Below are 26,815 nucleotides of genomic sequence, written 5' to 3' on the forward strand. Positions count from 1 at the left end.
ATCTTCTAACTCTAATTTTCCTAAGATTTCATTCACTTCTCTTACCTCTTTCTTATTTATTTTTTGGTTTGATTCATCTAGTTCAGATAGAGGAAGGTTCAGGTCTCCCACTAGTATAGTTTTTCCATCTATTTCATCCTTGAGCTCTACCAGTTTCTCCTTTAGAAATTTGGATGCTATGCCATTTGGTGCATATATGTTGAGTACTGACATTTCCTCATTGTCTATACTGCCTTTTGTCAGGATGTAATTACTTTCCCTATCTCTTTTAACTAGATCTATTTTTACTTTGGCTTTGTCAGATATCATGATTGCGACTCCCGCCTTCTTTTTATCAGCTGATGCCCAATAGATTTGGCTCCATCCTTTTACTTTCACCCTTTGCACCTCTACCTTCCTCATGTGTATTTCTTGTAGACAGCATATGGTAGGGTTTTGGATTCTAATCCACTCTGCTATTCACTTGCATTTTATGTGTGGGTTCATTCCATTCACATTCAGAGTTATGATAACCAGCTGTGTGTTTCCCAGCATTTTGAATTCTACTCCTAGTCTTGCCTTTTCTTTTCTCACTATTTCCTTCTACACAAATGTTTTGTTTTTAATCAGTCCCCCTAATTCCCACCATTATTTTGCTTCCCTTTCTACCCCCTCCCTCTTTATTCCCCGTTTGTTTTCTTTTACAGTCTTTTTAAATGACTCTCCCCACCTTCTCCCTCCCTTGTATTGCTTCCTTCCCCACCAATCTATTTGTTACCTTACTAATTCCCTATAGGGAGCAAATCAATTTTCTTCCCCAATGGATTGTATTGTTCTTCCCTCTCTGAGTCAATTTCAATGCACGTAAGAGTTGAGTATTTCCTATCTCCAACCTTTTTACCCTTCTCCCCCCTCATGCCATGAGCTGCTTTGTGACATATCAATTTACCCTCTTTCATTTCTTTTCCCATTTCTTTTAGTCTTAACCTCTTCTTTTTAGCTCTAGTTGTGTATATATATATATATGTATATATATATATGTGTATATATATATGTTTGTATATATATGGGTGTGTGTGTATTTATGCATACATATATCTATATACATATTTATGTCTCAGCATTTCATCCTATGCAGTTTGTTACTGTTCCCTCTAAGTGTAATTCTTCTAGCTGTCCAGGTGATAATAACAATTATTAAGAGTTACCAATGACCTCTTTTATTATGGGGATACATATTTTAACTTATTCTGTCTCTTAAAAAAAGTTTTTGTTTTGTTTTTTTTTTCCCCTCTTTCTTAATTACCTTTTGATGATTCTCTTGAGTTCTGTGCTTGGGCATCAAATTTTCTGTTCAGGTCTGGTATTTTCTTTACAAATGCTTAGAATTCTTCTGTTTTGTTAAATGACCATACTTTCTCCTCTAGGAATATCATCAGTTTTGCTGAGTAGTTGATTCTTGATTGTAGACCTAGTTCCCTTGTTTTCTGGAATATCATATTCCATATGCCTTTTGGTCCTTCAGTGTAGATCCAGCCAGATCATGTGTTATCCTCACTGTGCTTCCATGGTATCTGAATGACTTCTTCTTAGCAGCTTGTAATATTTTTTCCTTGGTCTAATAGTTCTTGAATTTGACTATAACATTCCTGGGTGTTGTCAGTTAGGGATTAACTATAGGAGGTGATCTGTGGATTCTTTCAATCTTCACTTTTCCCTCTTGTTCTAGAATATTGGGGCAGTTTTCTTGGATAATTTCCTGTAGTATGATGTTCAGACTTTTTCTTTTGTCATGGTCTTCTGGTAGACCAATGATTCCTAAGTTGTCTCTCCTTGAACAATTTTCTAAATCTTCTGTTTTGTGAATGAGATGCTTCATATTTTCCTCAATTTTTTTCATTCTTTTGATTGTTTTATAGTGTCCTGCTACCTTGTGTAGTCACTTGCTTCTATTTGTTGTATTCTGGTTTGTAAAGACTGGATTTCATCCCTGGCTTTTCCTTCTGGTCTGATTTTCTTTGGAGGTCATCTTTCATTTCCTTTGCCTCATTTTCAAGCTGATTAACTTTGGCCTTCAAGACACTGTTTTCCTTTTCCAGATGACTTATCTTGCTTTTAAAGTTTTCTTCAGCCTCTCTTAATTGTGTTTTGAATTGTATTTTGAGTTCTTCCAGAGCCTTTATCTAATTCCCTGGGTTTTCCATTTTTTTTTTTTGCTTGGAGTTCTCTCATCCTTCTCTGTTCCATTTGCTCTTTGTTCATTGCCATTATAGAAGCTGTCAATTGTAATTTCTTTTTTATTTTTATGTTGTTTGCTCATATTTATTCCTTCTTTACTCCCTGTTGTTGCCTGAGCTTTTGCTCCTCTCATTTTTTTGTGGTTTTTGGCTTTTCTTTCTGCCTTCACTCTTAGAGTTTTGTCAGTAAATCTCTCAATGCAGTCTGTGAGGGAGGAGTATTGGAGCTTGAGCTTCTCTGGCCTCTGGAACCTGTGATGGGATTAAGTCCAGCAATCTGTGGGGATGGGTTTTGACTTGAGCTTCCCTGGCCTCTGGAGGCTTGGATGGGATTAAGTCTGGCTAGGTTGATGGATGTACCCTGGGGCCAAAACCTTGGGAAGAGGGGGAGCAATATGGAGTGTTTCTGCTGCTGCAACTATGCCTCCCACTCTGTGCTTTGTGTTTCTTCTCTATCAGCTTCCCCACTGCCTGTATTGTACACTCTGAGCCTGGCTTTGCCTTCAAGATACTCCCTCCAGACCAGCACCTTTGCCTTACCAGAGGTTCCAGCTCTGCTGGAGGCTTAGCACTCTAGGTGGGGGAACGGTCCCAGGACCTTTCTTCTTCTTTTCCCTTAAATTGGAGTGTTCTTGAATTCCGGTTTTTTGGGGCATACCTTTTAAGTTGAGTCCAGCAGGAGGGTTCCTGGGCTCTGTCTTGTTGTTAGGTTTGATTTTCAATCCCCTACGAGCATTTAGTTTGCAATCAGTAAGGAAGGGTTTTCAGAGGTCTGAACATTTTCTGCCTCTATGCTGCCATCTTGACTCTGCTTCTCCAATCATAGGTTTTAGATGTGTAAATAAATGATTTCAGCATTTGAAATGCTAAAAAAAAAAGAATGACTTAAGAATTCACAGTTTATTTAGACAGGAACAGACTAATTCAGAGCATAAACCTAAACTACCCCTGTTCAGTGTTTGTGGAAAATGTTATACTGATTAGAGGAGAGAATCAAAACACTTGTTAAAAAGACACTTGCTAGGTTCTAGGTTGCACTGAGAGGAGTAAAAACAGGTAGTGAATTTTGTCATCCCATGACTTTATCATTTATTTTGTTTACTTATAGCTCCATATGATTTTCATTGCCTTTCCTTTCTTCTTTTCCTAGAGGGAGCTGTGGTTCACACCACATCTGGAAGACTGGTTTTTCTACTGGAATCACAGTCTTAAATCAGGTCTAGTTTCTGATATAGCTACAGTTATTTCATCTTCTCTTAAAGGAACCTTTCCAAACTCTAAGGATCTTAACTGATTTTTTGTTTATGGTATTGTTTTGCAAGGATAATTCCCATCAAAATTCAAATCCTTGGAACTTCTATAAGTCACATTTTTCATGGAAGCACTTAGAGAATAAGATAATGATGGATTTAAATAGTATATCAGTTATCTACTAGACACATTATTTCTTTAATTTTTTCACAAGATCATCAAAAATTACCAAATAGATTTATGTCTTTATTTTGTTTACTTATATATCCTATATATTTTTTTATCTCTCAGGTGATATAGGACAACAACTTTTCTTTCATTTATTAATTTTTCAGCCTATCCTCTTTCTTAGATTATCAGCTCTTACACCCTCATTAATCTTTTATCTCTGGGTAGTCCCAAAGAATGTATTATTGAGGTCCTAAGGGAAATCCTCCTCTTTTCAAAGAGAAGGTCTTTTGAAAGATCCTTTTAAAATAACATCTACATTTGACTTTTAAGATTATTTAGAATTAGGAAATAGAATCTGATCCTGTGGCTTAATTTCTATAAAGGGTTCCCAGGTGAGGAAATTCCCTCTACTAATCTAGGTTGGTACTTTCTCCGTAATTTACAGTCTAAGACAGTTGCCTAGGGCACCTAGAGGTTAAGTGACATTTCCAGGCTCACACAGCCAGTACACATCAGAGATGAGCTTTGAAACCATGCTTTTTTGTCTTTGAAGTCAATTTTATCCAATATGCTAAAATATTTTCCATAGAAAATGCTTTCAATTAGAGTCCCTTAATGGAGGGTTTTTTCTTTAGAATTACCATTGACTAGAAGATAATTTTTTTCAGAATAAACGAACTACTTGAAGATTGTCTTTTAATTTTCAATACACATTCATTACAAATTTAGCATAAAAATGACAGTTGATAATTTAAGTATTCCTTCTTAAAATATGACAAGTTTATGTTATTTTCAAAGAGCACAAATATAAGGACAATGATCTGTGAAAAGGCTAAACACAAGAACATTTAGTTTTCTGGGTCTTTTAAAGTTTCTCTCATCCTCTCAAAAACAAACCCTTCACTTGATCATGTCATCTCCTCAAGCTATTGTCCAATATCTCCCTTCCTTTTCTGTTTAATTACTAGAGTTATTATTATTCATTCCCCAGAACTTTTAATCTGGCTTTACACCTAATACTCTGCTGAAATTGCTTACTCTAAGGTTATCACTGATACTCAAACTGTTAAAATTGACAACCTTTTCTCAGTCTTCATCTTCTTTGACTGTACAGGTCCTCAGATACTTCTGACCACTGGTACTTCATGGATAATCTCTTTTGACACTCTTCAATGGCAATCTCATCCACTCTCATGAGTTCAATGGGAAATGATCACAAGAGGTCATACCAGACTTTCATTGCATTTTGACAGGGTTACTAGGCTGACATATGAGGGGATTACTCTCATTATAGTTTGCCTAGATTTCACCAAAGCACTTGACAATTCTCCCATGTCATCTTTTTGCTCAAAATGACAAATGCAAGTACAAACACAAGAAAGGGAAAAGTATGGCTAGGTAGTATCCTGTCAGATTTTATGGACTATGTGCTCGATATTAGTCAATACAGCAGCCAGAAGAGCCAGGACAATTTTATATTTCTTTAAAAGAGATACAATGTCCAGAGGAAGGGAGATGTGCATCGGCTGACCTCTGCCTTGGAAAGACCACTCCTTAGTTTGGGAGCCCACACTTTAGGACTGGCTCAGGACTCCTCAAGCCTGAGTGTTCTCCTGGGTCTTCAAAGTCAACATGAACAAACTCAAACTCATTATTTCTGTTCCCCTCCTCTGTTATGATAAATTTGATCTATTATTAATTGTTATCAATAGTTAATGATAGGCTATTGTTTATAAGGAGACTAAATTGTTGGCAGTTGAGGAGATGGTTCAACTAATATTTGATAAATTCATCTAGAGACAGGTCAGAAAAACTTATTTATTAGAACTACTAAAAGGAAAATAGGAACAGGAAAGGGAAAATGTAGATATTGAATTTGAGATATGTATATATTTCCTTAAACTAAAGATTTCTACCTAAAATCCAAATTCCCAAACTACTCTGCAAGGAGTTTTTTTCTTGCCTGAAACCAGGCCTCACCTAAACTCTCTAATTTCTCTAAAATATATTACTAACTACCTAAGCTAATCTATTTATAAATCTTCTTATAGTTATCTGTAGTTCCAACAACTGTTTTCTCTATTCAGTTAGAGATCTCTCTACCTGTCAGATATAGCAGACAGCTTCTTTCCCAGCTGTTGCTCTCTGCTGCCCTCTGGTGGAGTTGCGGAGAACTGCACCACCACTCTTCTCTCAAAACCTTCTCTCCAAACCTTCTTAGATATCAAGATGTTATCCAAGCTATCTACCACCAAATCTTCCAAATTTCTCATAAACAGCTCCCTACATGCCCTTCCTCAACAAGGAAGATCTAGAGAGTGAGTGATCCATTGACCAACTGTTTTCCTAAGGGTCTCTGGGAATTTTCTACCTCTGACCTACTCAGAATTCTCTGACTGTTTAAAGAAACCATTAAAGATTTTAAACTATTTCTTTTAACCTTACTTCTGGCTAAAATCTATTCTTAATTAAGTCGATTGCCTATTCAATATTTACACATCCCCTACCTGCAAACTCCTTTTATACTCTTTATTTTTGTGAAAGGTGAGCCCATCTTCTCAGGAACCTGAGTCCACATCTTTGACGCTTCTCTCTTTTCCATATATGTGTGTATGTGAATATTAAATATACATGCTCATATATGTATATATGCATATACACACACAAAAGTTATGGAGTCCTATTGATTCTACCTCCACATCTGTCTTCTTCCTCTTCTTCATTCACAAAGCTACACTCCTACTTCATGTTCTCATCAACTTTTATTGGACTTTTCAAATAAATGACTAACTGGTCTCCTTATCTCTGATTTCTACCTCCTCTGGTCAGTCCTACATAAAGCTGTCAAGTAATCTTCTTAGGGCATACAAAGAGCAAATTCTCTTGTTCTAAAGTCTTCTGTGGCTCCCTGCTGCCTCAGTTTAGGGGACAGTGAGGCTATGAACTATTCCTTCCATAACCATTACCCTTTTTCATGTTGTCTTCTCCCCAAATTTTCCTATACTTTATCTCTTTTATCTCTCCTTTGCCTCCTTTACCCCAGACTTTGGGACATATTTATCTGTAAATTCCACGGGGCAAAGGAGTGTTTGTTTTTCTCTTTGGATCCTAGTGAAATAGAATAATGGTAAACTGAGGGAACTTTCTTTTGCAATGACTGCTGTCCTCTGGCTTGTGACTAGAGAGAACTGCTAAGGGAACCTGAAGATGCTTGGTTATAATGGAGGTAGGAATGAGAAATGTTGAGGGATGCTAATACACAGAGATGCTGGTACAGGGATGCTGCCACACAGGGGAACTGCTCTGGGGAATGCTCTGGGGTTTGCCTACTGATCCCTACTAATGGCTGATGGATCAGTATATCTTTCTAACCTCCTCCCCCCTTCACTCCCCCTCTTCTTCAACCCTCTCCGCCCTTGCCTCCCTCACCTCCCAATTCTTCTTGAAGCTTTTAACTTCTTCCCTCCACCCCACCCCCCATTGAGTAAACTATAAAGATATTCTTTTCCTTTCCTTTTTCAAGTCAAGGGGTTTATTGGGATAACAGGTTGGGAAACTGAGGTGAGAGGGATGACGATGTCCCTAATCTAAAATGAGGATTATGAGGGTTTGGGAAGTCACAAGTGTGACAGAGAGATAGTCAGAGATGGAGGACAACAGCCTTTTAAGATCTTCTTTCTTCTTCACAAAGTCAGCAAGATCTCTCAGCTTAATTTATGAAGCCCCCTCTCTCTCCATGCCTCTACCACACTAGTGAATAGAAAGTAAAGAGTAGGCATGTGATACTTAAATGTTCCTTAATATATGTTAACTTGAATTGGGAGAATATATGCTCCTTCATGCAATATAGAAAAAAAAACAAGAAAATATAAAAATGAAACTTGAAATAATATGCCCATATTATTTGCCAAATAAATATGCCAAATAAAAAGTAAAAACCTGAAGACTTTTGTTCGGTGAGATTTTACAAATTCACTTATTCTCATACTTGTTAAGAAGGAATTAAAAGAAAAATACCATCAATGCCATCTGCATCATCTAAACCAAATTCTTCCAGTAAATCTGCAATACAGGAAGGGGAGAAAGGGAAGGGAAAAAAGAAAGATGAATATTGAAAATTCTTTAAAATATACTTTTCCCCTAAATTATGGAATTATAAAACTTGGCGGATTTTTGTTTTTTCTCAATTCCTTTGTCTGTTTCTTGGTTTTAGAAAGAACCTTTCATTTCAAGAGTAGATTGAGTGAGCTTTGAAATAAGATAATTAATTATAGACTTAAACTTAATATTTTCAATAAATATTGGATAATAAAGTATTAATGTTATGGCCTCCAAATTAGGATATTTCTCAGGATAATCTAAAAACATAATAAAAATTTTATTATTAACTTATAATAGTGTAATTCTATGACAACTTTATGCAAAATGAATAGGCTTGTTGCATCCTATTATAGGATTTAAAGAATGAATGCTTTGATTTGGTATAATTCAGATTATGGCATTTACATGACAGTCATTAGAATCCATGATTGGCATTCAAAATGCAACAGAATATAGTGTTGGCACAACATACAATTTATATTTGAAATAGATCACATTTCAAGGGATTCAAATACATACAAGCACATTTGTTAATATAAAAGCAAGCTGATCAATGACACATACAAATTATCCTTCATAAGAGGTGGATAAAGTTGATGCTCTTATGAGGCAGCAATGAGAGTGATTAATGCAATTATACTACAAGTGCTACAATTTGAATGATTCTTTAATTAGTTATATATCAGTCAATATAGTTAACAATTTATATAGCATTTTCTTATCATGAAATTAAAGGGCTAGAAACAAATGTTCTGAAAAGATTTACTTAGATGTACATTTGTAGAATAATAGTTAATAATGTATTATATATGTATATATATTATATTTTAATTTCTTTCCATATCCATTTTGCCTACTGGCATGCCTACTCTTCTTATATCTTTTAGTTTATCCATCTTAAAGTTTCTTGATCCATTTATGAAAGAAGGTATATATGAAATACATCTAAGAAATGCTGTGCAAAACTATTAATCCTGAAAGTTTTTTTAAATGAAACAAAAGTTTTTATCAACTCAGAATTATTCATTCAATATTATTAATAAATAAAACTCAACAGATTTAGCTCAACACTCACGGAAGACAAATATTTATAAATACTGACCAAAAAATGACATTTTTGCTTCAAAAGGACAACCTTGTGCTTATGCTTTTCCAGTTTACTCTTCTAGCTTTAAAAGAGATAAACCTAAATAAAAGGTTTGAAAAACTTTTAAAAACAATGATTTAAATAATTTAAAAAATAAAAATTAAATTAAATTTAAAAAATAAATTAAAATTAAAAAACTATTTTAAAGTATTGGATAAATTAGGTTGTATGCAAGGCCACAATAATAATAAGAAAATGAAAGAAGTCTTAAATCAGGTTTTTCCAAAACACAACAAATGCAATATCTTACCTTTTATTTATTCCATCTGCATCAGTAATGTATGTATTATAATGATAGCCTGGATAAATCTTTGCACTCACTCAATTTAGCTAAAATTGTTTTGTACATCAGGCCAGAGAGAGAAATAGACAAATTGTCTAATATATCTCTTACCTTATGTGAAGATTGGATTTGGCTATCTCCTGATTGTAACAATGAAGATACTTAGCTCTTCCTTTATTGGGAAGATTGAATTGTAATTCACAATCTGTATTTAGATTTTTAATCCCCAAAAGGTGGTAACTCAGTATTTGAAGTAGATCTACCAATTTTAATCTACAAAAGGGTTAACTCAGTATTTGAAGTAGATCTACCCATTTTAACTACAAAAAGGTGTTAACTAACTTCAAAAGGTGAACTAACCAAAAAAGGTGTTAACTAATCATAAAAGGTATAACTAACTACAAAAAGGTGTGAACACCCATTTCATGCATTGAGTGGGAGGTCTGTGACCCATGTGTGAATGAGCAGACAGTCCTGGAGAGGAGCATCTGCTGTGATTGGTAGTGTGGAAAGGAAATAAGACTGACAGTTGGTGGGGGAAGGGCCAACTGGGAGTGGTAGTTGGGTCTTGTGACTAGCACTTCCTTCCTGCTGGAGTGGCAGTTGGGTCTTGTGATTAGCACTTTCTTCCTGCTGGGTTTTTTACTTCCTCCCTGGTGTGGGAGGAGGGAGGAGCTCATTCAGCCCAGTCTGGAGTAGTGTGCTTCTTCTTGGTTCAGCCCGAAGATTCAGGCCCAATCACTTCTGAAGGTCAGACCTGTTCTTGTTTGCTTTCTGTCTACTGCTAAGATTCTGAATTAGACAAAGCGAGGACTGATATAGAGTAGATGGGAATGGGAGAGACCCTCTGCCAGCCTCTGGGGCCTGGCCTCAGCTCTGAAGCTGAGAAAAAACTCCAATCCCAACTGGTTAATAAACTTTATATTATTTGAATTCGCAGTTAGATAAGTGGACTATCTTTTCTGGGCATAGAGGGAGCTGAACATCAGTTCACTCATTTAAAGACAAACAGACCTTATTGGACCCCTGCTGCTTCCTCTTGGCAGGGGGCATCTCTCTCCTTAGCCTCACCAAGCAATATTCCCTCTCTCTCCTCAACTCCTCCATACCCCCATACAAACCTTACTTTATCCCCAGTTTTTTCCTGTCCTCTCCATCCTTTCACAATAAATATTAATTAGTAAATAAGTAAATCTGAAGTGTAATTTTAAAAGTCACACTCAATACTGAAGTTTCAAGATCACTAAGTAGAAAATACCTCTGAATCCCAAGGTGAGTCTGTATCTTCCTCCTCTTCCAATTGCAATGCTGACAATATATCTGTGAAATATAGATGAAATATAGATGAAAAAATCACATTAATAATTAAAATACATGCTTGCTGGGGACATGGAAACATCAACCATATGTGTAGTTATAATCACTTCTGAAAAAACTAAAGGACTATTAGAAAAATTTTCAGGAGAAGATAGTAGATTAAGAGAGTAATATTTGGATTTAGGGATTGTGGGTAAAGTAGGGGCCTTCAAAAAAAGAAGTTGGGGATGAGTGGTAATTTTATATGAGAATATGTAACAAAAATTGTTTTCCTAAAATACTCTTAATAATGTGACAAAAAAAGGAGTCAGAACAGAAAGAATGTTTATATTTAATATACTTCATCGTTAGGTTAATACACATCAAATTTATTGCTTTATAATGGCAATTTGCCAAAGAAAAGTTCTGTAAACACATTCTACCCCTTGAGAGAGTAGTGTGACATAGTGGATACAGGACCAGCTTTGGAGTTAAAGAGACCAGGGTTCAGGTCCCAATGCTGACAGACTGACAGTGGGACTAGGGGCAGGACACTGAACTTCTTCATGCCCCAGGCAACTCCATAAGAATGTAGGCTAGAGAACAGTTGCCAGTCTGCATTGATAGAAGTCTCCTCACTTGGTATTGCTTACAATTAAGTAATATTCTGGTTCTTACAATGTAAGTAATAATCTACATATTCTGGTTCATCTTCCATATCTATTTCATCCTGGTCATCTTGACTGAATTCCTCCTCCTCTTCTCCTTTCTCCTCTTCCTCACTTTCTTCTTCCTCTGTCACTTCATCTTCATAGTCTGCTAATTGTTCTTTTTCTTGGCTACTTCCTAATGGGTCTTCTTGATAGTTCATGAATGAATTATTTGGACCCTTCAGTGCTTTTATGATCTTTAATATTTAAAGTTTCGTAAGTTTTCTTTTGATACAGTTGTTGAAGACTTCAATTTCTAGAATTATTGTCATCTTCATGAAGTGGTTATATGAGGGGGGCAGCTGGGTGGTTCAGTGAATTGAGAACCAGGCCTAGAGATGGGAGGTCCTAGGTTCAAATCTGGCCTCAGACATTTCCCATCTGGGTGACCCAGGGCAATTCACTTAACTGCCATTACCTAGCCCTTACCACTCTTCTGCCTTGGAGCCAATATATAATATTGATTCCAAGACAGAAGGTAAGGGTTTAAAAAAAAAGTCATTATATGAGAATGGGAGGAAAGAATAAAAGGTGAACAACTATAGAAGGAAGGATAAGAACCATAACAAATATAATAACCTTATTAATGCCCAGAGGAACAGACATCTTCTGGACAGGCATTGAAAAGGTGCCAGGTGAGAGATAGGATGACAGGGAAGGGATTCAATGACATCTTTTTTGTTATCTGAATGATTGTGCCCAAGAAAAGTTCTAGGTTCTGTATTAATACTGCTACTTTTTCCCCATCTACAATATTAAAAACAAATAAAGAGTCCATGAAAAATAGTCATTTCAAGGAGATAAATAATACAAGAATGGAAATGACACAAATAGCTTATATGATGTCTCCTTATTTGCTGGGAAGCGTTTATATATTTATATATTTTCTTTGAGTTTGGCTTGGGGGAAAACAAAACATAAAAGGAAGCTAGAAAGAGTAAGGAGAAGGTATCCATGCCCCTAGAAAATTTCTGAAGGATACTTTACCTGAATACTAAAATCTAATTCTTCTTAATCTGAGGGTAACCAGCAATCATCAGATCAGGGTTGATCAGAAAATTGTTTAAGAAAACAAACATATGTAACTATATTTCCAGAAGAGAATCAATAAAAAGGCTTTTTAGTTGTTGCCAGGTGTTTTCCAACTAGATGGAACATTACAAAGGATAGAGCAGAATATGAAAACAATTTCTACTCCATGATTCAATTGGGAAAAGAAGAAAACATTGTTGCAGATGCCATCAGTAAGTCTATTATCCCAAATAATCTCACTTCCTTGTTTTATATTCCTCCAAACTTAACAAATAAAGACAATGGGACATCATAATCACACACCCAAAAAAAAACCTCAGTTATATGTACAATGTCAGTACTCTGTGCCTTCCTTACTAAAGTGTTCTGCCAAACAATTCAGAGTAAATCTCCTCTTTCTTGAGGTTGCCTTAAACTGATTTCAACCTGGAAATAAGTAGAAAATTTATTACAATTTCAGAAAATTAATAATACTCATTAAAATTAATAAACTCATTAAAAGTACAAACACTCTTCAATGCAATATAATCATTGACGAAAATCTGCCAAATAATACTATATAACAGAGTAGAAAGTATTTGCAAAATAATTTAAACATATTCTTGATGTTTTCTTGATTTAGAATGTCTGTCTGCTTATTTGCTGACATTCATTGTGCACCACTCCCTTCAAGAACTACCTTTAAGATCTACCTTAAAATTCATCTCCTTATCGAAGACTTCCATGACTCACATAGGAGAAGACAACTCACTGCAGATTACTAAAAAATGTACCTGCTTATCCATGTGTACAAGAAATGAAATGATGGGTCTTTTTCTTATGAGTAGCATTTCTGTACAATCACTGGAACTCTGTTTTCAGTGAATTTCACTCTAGAGCTCATTCTAATCACCACTTGTGATTTCCTAGACACAGGGACTTTATAGAGAGGAAATAATGCATATTGGCAACTGCTTGGTGTTAGAGTTGCCTGGGAACACTGAAGGATTTTATTTATTTATTTACTTTTTAAACATTATTTTATTTGGTCATTTTCAAACAATATTCATTGGAAATAAAAATCATTTTCTTTTCCTCCCTCCCTCCCACCACCCCTCCCATAGCTGATGCGCGATTCCTCTGGATATCACAGGTGTCCTTGATCCGACCCCATTTCCATGTTGTTGGAATTTGCTTTAGGGTGTTCATTTAGAGTCTCTCCTCAATCATGTCCCCTCAACCCCTGTAGTCAAGCAGTTGCCTTTCCTCGGTGTTTTTACTCCCACCTTTTGTCCTCTGCTTGTGAGTAGTGATTTTTCTCCTAAATCCCTGCAGATTGTTCAGGGACATTGCATTGACACTAATGGAGAAGTCCATTACGTTCGGTTGTACCACAGTGTATCAGTCTCTGTGTACAATGTTTTACTGGTTCTGTTCCTTTTGCTCTGCATCACTTCCTGAAGGTTGTTCCAGTCTCAATGGAATTCCTCCACTTTATTATTCCTTTCAGCACAATAATATTCCATCACGAACATATACCACAATTTGTTCAGCCATTCCCCAATTGAAGGGCATCCCCTCATTTTCCAATTTTTTGCCACCACAAAGAACACAGCTATAAATATTCTTGTACATATCTTTTTTCTTATTATCCCTTTGGGGTACAAACCCAGCAGTGCTATGGCTGGATCAAAGGGCAGACAGTCTTTTAGTGCCCTCTGGGAATAGTTCCAAATTGCCCTCCAGAATGAAATCAATTGGATCAATTCACAACTCCACCAGCAATGCATTAATGTCCCAACTTTGCCACACCCCCTCCAGCATTCATTACTTTCCTTTGCTATCATGTTAGCCATGTTAGCCACCTCTGCTAGGTGTGAGGTGATACCTCACAGTTGTTTTGATTTGCATCTCTCTGATTATAAGAGATTTAGAACACTTTTTTCATGTGCTTATTAATAGTTTTGATTTCTTTAACTGAAAATTGCCTATTCCTGTCCCTAGCCAATTTATCAGTTGGGGAATGGCTTGATTTTTTGTACAATTGATTTAGCTCTTTGTAAATTTGAGTAATTAGACCTTTGTCAGAGGTTTTTGCTATGAAGATTGTTTCCCAATTTGTTGCTTCCCTTCTGATTCTATTTACATTGGTTTTGTTTGTTCAAAAAGTTTTTAATTTGATGTAGTTGAAATTATTTATTTTACATTTTGTGACTCTTTCTAAATCTTGCTTGGTTTTAAATTCTTTCCCTTCCCAAAGGTCTGACATGTATATTATTCTGTGTTCAACCAATTTACTTATAGTTTTCTTCTTTATGGTCAAGTCATTCACCCATTCTGAGTTTATTTTGGTGTAGGGTGTGAGGTGTTGATCCAAACCTAATCTCTCCCACACCATCTTTCAATTTTCCCAGCAGTTTTTATCAAATAGTGAATTTTTGTCCCAAAATCTGGATCTTTGGGTTTGTCATAGACTGTCTTGCTGAGATCATTTACCCCAAATCTATTCCACTGATCCTCCTTTCTGTCTCTTAGCCAATACCAAATTGTTTTGATGACCACTGCTTTATAATATAGTTTGAGATCTGGGACTGCTAGTCCACCTTCCTTTGTATTTTTTTTCATTATTTCCCTGGATATCTTTGATCCTTTGTTCTTCCAAATGAACTTTGTTATAGTTTCTTCTAATTCAGTAAAAAAAGTTTTTTGGAATTTCAATGGGCATGGCACTAAATAGATAAGTTTGGGTAGGATAGTCATTTATATTTTATTTTTTAAAATTTTTTAAACATTATTTTATTTGGTCATTTCCAAACATTATTTATTGGAAACAAAAATCATTTTCTTTTCTTCCCTCCCCCCTCCCATCACCTCTCCCATAGCCCACGCACAATTCCACTGGGTATCACATGTGTTCTTGATTCAAACCCATTTCCATGTTGTTGGTATTTGCATCAGAGTGTTCATTTAGAGTCTCTCCTCAGTCATATCCCCTCCACCCCTGTAGTCAAGCAGTTGCTTTTCATCGGTGTTTTTACTCCCACAGTTTATCCTCTGCATGTGGATAGTATTTTTTAGATCCTAGCAGATTATTCAGGGACATTGCATTGACACTAATGGAGAAGTCCATTACGTTCAATTGTATCACAGTGTATTAGTCTCTGTGTACAATGTTTTCCTGGTTCTGCTCTGCATCACTTCCTGGAGGTTGTTCCAGTCTCCATGGAAATCCTCCACTTTATTATTCCTTTTAGCACAATAGTATTCCATCACCAACATATACCACAATTTGTTCAGCCATTCCCCAATCAAAGGGCATCCCCTCATTTTCCAGTTTTTGGCCACCACCAAGAGTGCAGCTATGAATATTCTTGTACAAGTCTTTTTCCTTATTATCTCTTTGGGGTACAAACCCAGCAGTGCTATGGCTGGATCAAAGGGCAGACAGTTTTTATTGCCCTTTGGGCATAGTTCCAAATTGCCCTCTGGAATGGTTGGATCAATTCACAACTCCACCAGCAATGAATTAGTGTCCCTACTTTGCCATATCCCCTCCAGCATTCATTACTTTCCTTTGCTGTTATGTTAGCCAATCTGCTAGGTGTGAGGTGATACCTCAGAGTTGTTTTGATTTGCATCTCTCTGATTATAAGAGATTTAGAACACTTTTTCATGTGCTTATTAATAGTTTTGATTTCTTTAACTGAAAATTGCCTATTCCTGTCCCTAGCCAATTTATCAGTTGGGGAATGGCTTGATTTTTTGTACAATTGATTTAGCTCTTTGTAAGTTTGAGTAATTGATGGTCATTTTTATTATATTAGCTTGTTCTACCCATGAGCAGTTAATGTTTTTCCAATTGCTCAAGTCTAGTTTTAGTTGTATGGAGAGTGTTTTGTAGTGGTGCTCATATATTTCCTGTGTTTGTCTCAGCAGATAGATTCCTAAGGATTTTATATTATCTAAGGTGATTTTGAATGGAATTTCTCTTTCTAATTCTTGCTGCTGAGATGTGTTGGAGATATATAGAAATGCTGATGACTTATGTGGGTTTATTTTGTATCCTGCTACTTTGCTAAAGTTGTTGATCATTTCCACTAGCTTTTTAGTTGATTCTCTAGGATTCTTTAAGTAGACCATCATATCATCTGCAAAGAGTGACAGCTTGGTCTCCTCATTGCCAATTTTAATACCTTCAATTTCTTTTTCTTCTCTAATTGCTACTGCTAGTGTTTATAAGTACAATGTTAAATAATAGAGGTGATAATGGGCAACCTTGTTTCACTCTTCATCTTATTGGGAATACATCTAGTTTATCCCCATTGCAGATGATGTTTGCTGATGGTTTTAGATATATACTGTTTATTATTTTTAGGAAAGACCCTTCTATTCCTATGCTTTTTAGTGTTTTTAATAGAAATGGGTGTTATTTTTTATCAAAGGCTTTTTCTGCATCTATTGAGATAATCATGTGATTTTTGTTGGTTTGCTTGTTAAAATGGTCAATTATGTGGATGGTTTTCCTAATATTGAACCATCCCTGAATTTTTGGTATAAATCCTACTTGATCATAGTGAATGACCCTCCTGATCACTTGCTGAAGTCTTTTTGCTAGTAGCTATTTAAGATTTTTGCATCTATATTCATTAGGGAGATTGGTCTATAGAGTTCTTTCTCCATTTTTGACCTGCCTGGCTTTGGAATCAGTACCATGTTTGTGTCATAAAACGAAGTTGGTAGAACTCCCTCTTTGCTTATTATGTCAAATAGTTTGAATAGTATTGGGATTAGCTGTTCTTTGAATGTTTGATAGAATTCACTTGTGAATCCATCAGGCCCTGGGGATTTTTTCTTAGGGAGTTCTTTGATGGCCTGTTGAATTTCTTTTTCTGATATGGGATTATTTAAGAGTTCTATTTCTTCTTCTGTTAGTCTAGGCAGTTTGTATTTTTGTAAATATTCCTCCATATCTCCTATATTGGCATATTTATTGCCATATATTTGGGCAAAGAAGTTTTTAATGATTGCCTTAATTTCCTCTTCATTGGAGGTAAGATCCCCCTTTTCATCTATGATACTGTTAATTTGCTTTTCTTCTTTTTTAATTAGATTGACCAGTACTTTGATTATTTTGTTTGTTTTTTCAAAGTACCAGCTTCTAGTCTTATTTATTAGTTCAATAGTTCTATCACTTTTGATTTTATTAATTTCTCCCTTAATTTTTAGGATCTCTGATTTGGTTTTCTTTTGGGGGCTTTTAATTTGCTTGCTTTCAAGTTTTTTGAGTTGCATGTCCAATTCATTGATCTCCGCCCTCCCTAATTTGTTAATATATACACTCAGGGATATGAATTTTCCTCTGAGTACTGCTTTGGCTGCATCCCATAAGGTCTGAAAGGATGTTTCACCATTGTCATTTTCTTCAATGAAATTATTGTTTCTATGATTTGTTCTCTAATAGATTTTGGAGTATCATATTATTTAATTTCGAATTGATTTTTAATTTTGCTCTCCATGTACCCTTGCTGATCATTATTTTTATTGCCTTATGATCTGAAAAGGTTGCATTTATTATTTCTGCTTTTTTTGCATTTGTATGCCATGTTTTTATGACCTAGTGTATGGTCTATCTTTGCGAATGTGCCATGTGCTGCTGAAAAGGTGTATTCCTTTTTGTCCCTATTTATTTTTCTCCATATATCTATTAACTCTAATTTTTCTAAGATTTTGTTCACATCTTTTACCTCTTTCTTACTTATTTTTTGATTTGATTTCTCTAAATTTGATCGTGGTTCAGGTCTCTCACTAGTATAGTTTTACTATCTATTTCTTCCTTCAATTCTCCTAGTTTCTCCATTAGAAATTTGGGTGCTATACCATTTGGTGCATACATGTTGATTAGTGAGATTTCCTCATTATATATACTCACTTTTATCAGGATATAATTACCTTCCCTATCCCTTTTAATCAGATCTATTTTTACTTTGGCTTTGTCAGATATCATGATTGCAACTCCTGCCTTCTTTCTGTCAGTTGAGGCCCAATAGGTCTTGCTCCACCCTTTAATTCTGACCTTGTGAGTATCTACTCACCTCACGTGTGTCTCTTATAGACAACATATGGTAGTATTTTGGATTCTAATCCACTCTCCCATTCGTCTACATTTTATGGGTGAGTTCATCATATTCACGTTCAAAGTTATGATTGTCACTTTTGAATTCCCTGGCATTTTGATATCCTCTCCTAGTTCTGACCTCTCTTCTTGTGCTATGTCCTTTTAGTCCAGTGGTTTATTTTTGGTCAGTCCCCCTATTCCCTTCCCTTGATATGCTTCCCTTTCTGGCCCCTCCCTTTTTGTTTCTTCTTGTTGTTTAGGGTCTGTTAGGTACCCTCCTCCCTCTCCTTCCCTCCCCTTTTTTATTTTTTGAGCTCCCTCCCCCTCCCCCTTGCCCCCTTAGTTTCCCCTTCTTCCTTACCCTGTAGGATAAGATATACTTTAAGATCCCAATGGGTCTAGATCTTCTTCCCTCTTAGAATTGATTTCACTGAGAGTAATATTCGGGTATCACCTATTAGCACTCTCTTCCTCTCCCCCTTATAAGAGTATTCTCCCCCTCCCCTTCCCAAGTGTGTCTTTGTATGATAAAAATTATTCTATTTTTTTCTTAAAGTATCTTTTCTCAATCCTCATATGGTTAGACCTTTCTGAAGCCTTTGACACCGTACCCCTCTTCTCCTTGGTACTCCCTTTTCTCTAGGTTTTGTGATACTACAGTCTCCAGGTTCATCTCACCCCTAAATCTGATCCTCTCCTCAGACTCCCTTGCTGATTAACTCCCCCATTCCACCAACTTCCTAAAGTGAAGGGGCCATCCCCCTTCCCCCAATCCCTTTATATGTTTTGGCTATTCAGGTGCCTAGCATATAGAGTAGGAGTTTAATAAAAGTAGTAATTACTTTCCTGCCTTGACACTGAGTGAGATAGAATTAAGTATATTATTCTCAGAATGAGAATTTTGCTTGCACCTCATTTCTTGAAACACACTTTAACACCCAATTTTATCCTTCCTAGGGAATGGGATGTAGCAGTCTGGTGTGTTGCTTTTGGTGACTTTTATACAAAAGTCCTGGAGACAAGGCAGGAAAGAGTGATTGATAATGAGGAACAAAGGACACCAATTCAAGGGCAGTTGGCAATTTGGTTACTCTTTTATCTCTTAAAGGAATGAGGAATGTAACTTTTCTGTTTTACTTTGCTGTTCTAAGTTAGAAACCTCTGCATTCAAGATTGCATGTCTTTCAAGACTGTACATCATAGCTTCCCCAAATGGAGCTGTAATAAGAAAGGGAAGAAGTGGGAGCCTATATATATATATATATTATTTGCTTAATTGTTTGGCACTTGCCGTTAGGGCATCTGTCCGTTTTCATGAAAAGAAATAAAAATGCTGTGTCCTTTAAAAATCTGGCCCTCCAAATCTAGTTTTTAGTAAGTATGGAGTTCCTGTTCATTTTGTTATCTTATCCTACACACCACTGTTACACTTAATTTATATATTTGGGGCAGCATATAGTAATTTTTGCTTCCATGCTTTAGAGAAAGAGTAAGGTGGACCCTGGCTAAAAGTGAGGGATTTGAGAGGGAATCCTAGCTTCTCTGAAGCTTTGGGAGAGTAGCAAATGGAGTGTGTACCTGCCTGCTGGGCTTATTTTAGAAAAGTGCCTCTGCCAATCAGGTCTAGTTTTATGAAAAATGTATATTTGATCCAAATTGCAGTTTTTGTGTTCATAAAGCAATTTGAAACGCAAAAAAAAAAAAGACAGCTAAGAGGGTGAGGGGACACCAGCGTTTCCCATTATCCAAAGTCCTGGTGGCAAAACCTGATCCTGAGCCTGACCTGGAGTTCTGAGCTGTTCCAAGTGCTCAGAGAAGAGCTTTCCCAGGATAAGGGAACCCACGTGGAATGATAGGGGAAGGGGGTGGGTTTATGTTCCTCCAGGGGATCCTGACCCCACGCCCTTCTATTAATGGTTCATTTTATTCCATTAGTTGGGCTTCATGAGAATATTTTTCTGTGAGTAGGAAAGTTCTGGATTTGGCCTGTAGTTGTGGTTTCACTGAGGATTATGCATCTAAGTAAAAGTTAACCCATGATAGTCTTTTGGGATAGGGTTTGAGGGACTGATCTTTTGGTGATGTTTTAGAGAATTAGGGTACAGATATTTTGCTCTTGCGTTACTCATTCTGAGACTAGGGGGAATAGTAATCATGCCAATTCCATAGGTAAGGGGCATTGATGAGAGAGGTCATGCAAGGGGGACTGAGTGGGCAATCACATATTACCAAGGGCCACTCTGTGGTCTCCATAGCTACCACTCATGACTCTGTCAAGGCGTCATGGCCTGATGAATCCCAGCAGGTCTAACCTGACCACACATATCATTCTGCTGTTCCTCTACTTCATTAACTTTCTGACATGATGTAATAAACACACTATCATTCAGAAATGTTATTCACTTCACCATACAGGATGTTTCTCCAACAATGAAAAGAACCCATGCTGAAGAGACAGAAAATTTGCATTCAAATTCTGCCTGACACTACTTGTGTGCCCTTAAGCAAGCAATTCCCTCATCTATAAAATAAGTGATTGGACTACCATTCCTCTGAAATCCCTTCCAACTCTAGATCAATGATCCAAAGTGGGGAATGCAAGAAGTATGTATAGATAACTCCTTGGGGTGGGGGTGGGGGGATATGTAGTTTGTCCTTGACTTTTTCATCTTCCTTACCAGGCACAGCTACTTTCATATATTGTTGTTCAGTCATTCAGTTGTGTCTGACTCCTTGTGAACTTTAAGACCCTCTTGTCCATGGTACTTACCTGTCAAAGATACTGGAAGGGTTTACCACTGCCTCTCCTGTGGATTATGTCAAAGGTTAAGTGACTTGCCCAGGGTCACAAAGCTAGTTTGTGTATGAAGCTAGGTTTGAACTTGTCTTTCTGACTCCAGATCCAGTTCTCTACCCATTGAGCAACCTAGCTGTCTCCTAGGCAAGGAGAAGTTAAGTTACTTGCCCAAAGTCACACAGCTAGTATCTAAAACCAGATTTGAATGTAATTCTTTCTGACACTAGACCCATCACCCTATCCACTGAGCAGTCTAGATGCTTCAACTTTTATATAGTATGCTCTTAATAAATACTCATTTATATACAAGATAGAAAAATTTATTCTTCATTGATATTCAATAGAAAAACCATTTGAGTTTGTTCTTTTTTTCAAGATGAGGAATTTTCACATTTTTTTCCTTCAATTTTGTGTTTTCTGGAGAGGACTGTACCAATATAGACTATCTATTGCTAATAGTTAATATCTTAGTTCCATTGACAGAGGTTAGTGAGAAAGAAGATGTAGCTAAAGTGGCTTTAATGTAAAGATTTCAAGGAAACTAAAAATGATTAAAAGGATAAGAAACTGGCTCACTTTGGAACTTCAGGTAGTAAATGTCTGAAGTTAGATTTGAACTGAGATTTTTTTAATTCCTTGAATTCAATCTCTTTGTACCACACAGATGAGGACAAAATGCAGAGACCATGAGTCCTTAGCTCTGCTCAGGCAAGACATAATAGCAGGTTCCTGGGGCAGAAAGATTATATCCTGTTTCCTCAGTGTCCTCCTCACATCCTAGTCCATTTCCAACATTTACTAAACACCTGTTTCAGTTATATCATGTCACAATGGAGGGGAAAAAGATGTCTTCATAAGCTTTCATGAGATAATAAGTGGTCACTGGCGCTCATAGATTTAGAACCATCATTCCATTTTATAAATAAAATATAAGAAAATTTAAGTGACTTGCCCAAGGTCACAAGCTATAAATGGTTGAACTTGATATCATTGACTCCGAGTCCATCACTGTCTCATAGCCTCTTTCCTACTTGTTTTCATTTCTTCTACAGGATTTGCTCACTTTACAGCTGAAAAAATCGATGGACTAGAGAAAACTTGACCCAAATTTAAAAACAGGTTAGTTAAGACTCATAGAATAGAGCCTGGATGTCCTGTGTATACTCCTGCTGCTTTTACTAAAATGTCATGTAATACAAATGCAGGAACTGCCTTCTCAGAGACAGTATATTTCATTTGACATTCTTTCACTATCTATTTATTGAATGAATTCTGTGTAGGGAACAGTAGTGGGAACTGAAGGAGATAAAGAAAAGGGCTCTGCCCCAGTAGAGCTTACAACTTTATAAATACAAGATAGGGTAGCTCTGGTTAGATATCAGGTTGTGTAGCAGTCCACTCCTAGCTATGGGCAAGGGAAACAGAATGTACAGAGTGGCTTAGAAGAGAGCATGCTCAGTCTTGCACATGGCTAGGAAAGCCTCTGACCCTGACCCCAGCTTCCCCCAAGTTAGGCGGGAAAACAGGTTTCTTTGTGTTCACCTGGCTAAGAGAAACCACACCTATACCTTGTCATTAACCAATGATAATCATCCCTATGTATTGTGTATATTTGCATATCAAAGAGATTAAATACAGGGCCACAGCAAGCTCCGCCCTCTCTTGGATCTTAGCTCTCACTGATGTCTGTCCTTGCTGGAGCTTAGCCTCTGGCCAAGCTCCATCTTTAATTCCTTTCCTTATCTACCTCTCCCACCTGGGACCTGGCTTTTGGCCAGGCACTCTCTTTTCTCTATCATGTCTCCGACCTGTGTGGTATTAATTGTGGATCTCAGGATGGATCATGCCTCTGTGACATCCTAAGATCGGGGTTCTGCTGTGGCCCCATTATAATCAATAAGGACTGGTTTCTGACTCATTTCTGCCACCTCATATCTATAACTTGGCTCTACCATGCCCCTTGGAGTATCCAAAACTTCTATCCTTTTTCTATCTTTCTACCTTGTGGCTTCTCGCTGGCCTAGAAAGCCGTAGGTTGTCTGAAAAAGTCCTGAAGATGTTAATCAATATCTTTATTGTGTTGTTGCAGTCAAAAATTTAATGTGAATTGAGCTGTACTAGAAGGATAGCTTCCAGGATTTGCTCTAGGCAGACTGGCATATTGTAGTCATTCTGGATAACACTATTTAAAAAGCTTCAGTTAGGCTTAGATTTGATATAAGGAATGATGCCTTTCTGGAAGTCTTCAGAAGTTAAACACTTGTTGGATATTTTATAATGGGATTCATTTCAGGTATGGACTGGACTTGATGGCTGCTGATGTTCCTCCAAATCCAGTTTTTAGTTAGTGTGGAGTTCCTGTTCATTTTGTTATCTTATCCCACACAACACTTACACTTCATATATGGGGCAGCATTGTAAAAATGGAGATTTGAACCCCAGACTTCAATCCCCAGAAGTCCTTGGCAGTTCCCAGAATTCCCTATAATTTCACCAAAATCCCCACCTGGGCAGAGAACAAAATTTATATTTAAACTGACTGTACCATGGACTCTCTCTCTGCTTCTGATTCTAAGCACACGAGTCTCTCAAGATGTAGAGTAAGTGACTGTGAATGGGCTTTTCAGCCCTAGACACGTGCTTGTCTTATTTTGTATTTTCTTATTTCCTTGATTTCTAATAATCTTTAATAAACCAATAAAAATATAATACTTTTAGTAGAGAAACTATTTTCACTGTTACAGTTAATGGTGACCAAATGGGAAAAACTCTCAAATTAAAAAAAAAAAAAGATAGCCTAGATAATGATTTCTAAGCCACTTTTCTCCAAGGCTTTTTAGCAAGCCTCTTGACTCATCTCTCTCCTGCCAGCAATCTGGACCCAGATTGTGCTCACCTGGTCCTGGCCCTGACCACTCCAGTGGTCTCTCTCTCTCACCTGGCCCAGTTGATCCCTGGCCCCAGAAACTCTGGCCTTGGACCCAGATGGCTCATCACCCCAGGACCCAGGCTGCTGGTAACAGACTCAATTTCTTCAGGAATCAAAAACCACCTGGTAAAAATAGGGGTGATTTTTCCTTAGGCTATGATTATCCACATGGCAAGGGGCAGGGGCCACATGGGGGGGGGGAGGGAGAAAAAGGAGAAGGAAGAGAAGTTTCCAAACAGGAACTTATAAGCATGACTACTTTAAAAGGATATCTTTTGAGTGCGTTGATACTTTTATTTATATCACCTGAGAGTCAGGGGGAAAATTCAATTCCCTGCAATTCTTTGGCAAAATTTGAGATTCCAAAAACCCACCCTTACTATGGGGGGGGGGGGTGGGTGCAATTCAGTGGCTCAGTGGATTGAGAGCCAGGCCTAGAGATGGGAGGTCCTGGGTTTAAATCTGGTCTCAGATACTTCCTGGCATTTTCCAAGGTTGAAAGATTTGCTACATTGTAAAAATTATGACAAATATCCATCAGTTCACAGGATTTTAAAAATGCCATACAGAAACTTATGTGGAATATGATAGTGGGTTTGTTTGCTATTGGAATTAACCAGACTATTGAGAATTTGGGGTATATTGATACCTACATATTTGTAGTACTGTTCTTTAAAAAAAAAAATAACTGTTACTTTGTAATATTCATTTACTTGTACTCACAGTGGATCATGGCCAGATATGAAGAGGAAATAGATCTCATTTTTGGTGAGAAAGCCTTATATTCTATATTTTCTTAGCTGACACAGTGTGTCAATGATTATAAGTATTTTTTTATTTTTAAAACTTTAATTATATTTTTCTTGCACGTGCAAAATACTATTTCAGTTTTTTCTCTCCTTTTTATATTTGAAGCACATGACTCCAGTATTAAGATTTTCTTTAATTTTTTTAATTTAGCAGTAATATAAGTTTAAAATACATTTGCTATAATATCAATCCATAACCAAAAAGCTTGAGACTGTAAAAATGATGCCACTAATTGTTTAAAAAATATTATGGGACTTTGCTTAATGATTCTGTCTGATTCCAGGACAAGATATACAAAAGAGCCATTTCACAGGGCCAAAGAAGCAAAGCTAAACCTGAATTGTGCCAAAAGAGCACACAGGTCAACAAATAAACCAATCCAGGATGGATTGATGTACTTCTAAGCCAATAAAAAGGACTTGAACCTAGTGTGAAGACTCAAGGTTGCACCACTTAACATACATTAAGATGTAGGCCTTCCTTGTATCCATACTCTTTGTGAAAATACTTACAAATGAGTATCCCAAACTTGGCTCCTAATCTGGCTCCTACAATATAGTCCCTTTTCTGTCTTTCATAGTGTGGAAACCTTTCTGTAGTTCTGGCTACTGACTGGGTAAATGCTTACTTGCTTATACCATTTTAATTGGACCCTGATTCAAGGAATTGTTATAGATTTATTTTTCCTTTACTTGGAATTTTTACACATAAGACTTTGATAGTCTATATTTCATCCAGAAATTATCTTTTTTAATTTGGATTTTTTCTGATGTCTTTTTAATTTCTCTTGCCAATTGATTCATATACCTCATAACTCAGCCATGCATCCCTAAAGGATCCCTGTGTTTTTCAATCACCCTCTTTCAAGGCGGGGGGGGGGGAATGTAAAAATATTATTATTTTAAATTGCAAAGTTTAAATTCCTTTTGAGAAGAAATTTTAGGTTAATAAACATGCTACCTCTCCAAATCCAGAAACTGAACTGTTTGGAGAAGACACCATGAAGATGACTCCAGACCACAGGCTGCATGAGAAGATCAAGAATGAACTTTGGGTGTGGTTGATTGAACATTTATTTGTATGTATACTTTCATGCCAAAGAGGACTGCCCCCTAACTGTTTTTTTTTTTGTCAATGCGTCTAGCAATTATTGGTTTTGTTCTTTTTTCCTCTTACCTCAAATTATTGTAATCTTTAAGTTGATTATGTTTTCATGATCCTTTTTGGGGAAACCTTTCCCAATAACGATCAAACGGGAACATGTTAAAATGGAGATTTGAACCCCAGACTTCAATCCCCAGAAGTCCTTGGCAGTTCCCAGAATTGCCTATAATCTCATCAAAATCCCCACCTGGGTGGAGAACAAAATTTGTATTTAAACTAACTGTACCACGGACTCTCTCTCTGCTTCAGATTCTAAGCACACGTGCCTCTCAAGATGTAGAGTAAGTTACTGTGAATGGACTATTCAGCCCTAGACACGTGCTTCTCTAATTTTGTATTTTCTTATTTCCTTGATTTCTAATAATCTTTAATAAACCTATAAAATATAATACTTTTAGTAGAGAAATTAATTTCACTGTTATAGCATATAGAAATTTTTGCATCCATGCTTTCTCCATGGAGAAAGAGTAAGTTAGACCCTGGTTACAAGTAAGGCTTTTCCTATTCATTAAAAATGGACAAGCAGTGGTCGTGAGAGATAAGAGGCCTTGGAGAGTAGCTGGCCTAATAGAGAAGCAGGAGCAAGGAAAAGTTCCCCCTAGCCAAAGGGGTCATTGGTGGGGCAGGATTCATTGGACAGCTTGGTCTTCTGCCCAAGCTAACTGTAGTCAGCCAATCATGGGGAGTAGACAGGGCATTGACTTTTCTCTTGTGCTAAATCTGAATGCCATCTGATGGCAGAGATGTCTAGTTTTGCACTCCAGAGGAGACAAAATCGAGATCTTTCCTAGGGCTTCCAGGCATTTGTCATAGT

General features: G+C 36.8%; 1 long non-coding RNA gene across 1 annotated transcript; it reads left to right on the top strand.

The window, feature by feature from the left end:
- The first annotated feature begins 1,233 nt into the window (after positions 1–1,233).
- Positions 1,234–26,390, top strand: LOC107650129 (uncharacterized). The gene is made up of 5 exons (XR_008912272.1): positions 1,234–3,433; positions 22,151–22,217; positions 23,970–24,153; positions 24,753–24,795; positions 25,812–26,390. It is a non-coding gene; the product is annotated as an uncharacterized LOC107650129 (long non-coding RNA).
- The last annotated feature ends 425 nt before the right edge of the window (positions 26,391–26,815 follow it).

Source organism: Monodelphis domestica, chromosome 5, assembly GCF_027887165.1.
Source record: "Monodelphis domestica isolate mMonDom1 chromosome 5, mMonDom1.pri, whole genome shotgun sequence".
NCBI classification, from domain to species: Eukaryota; Metazoa; Chordata; class Mammalia; order Didelphimorphia; family Didelphidae; genus Monodelphis; species Monodelphis domestica.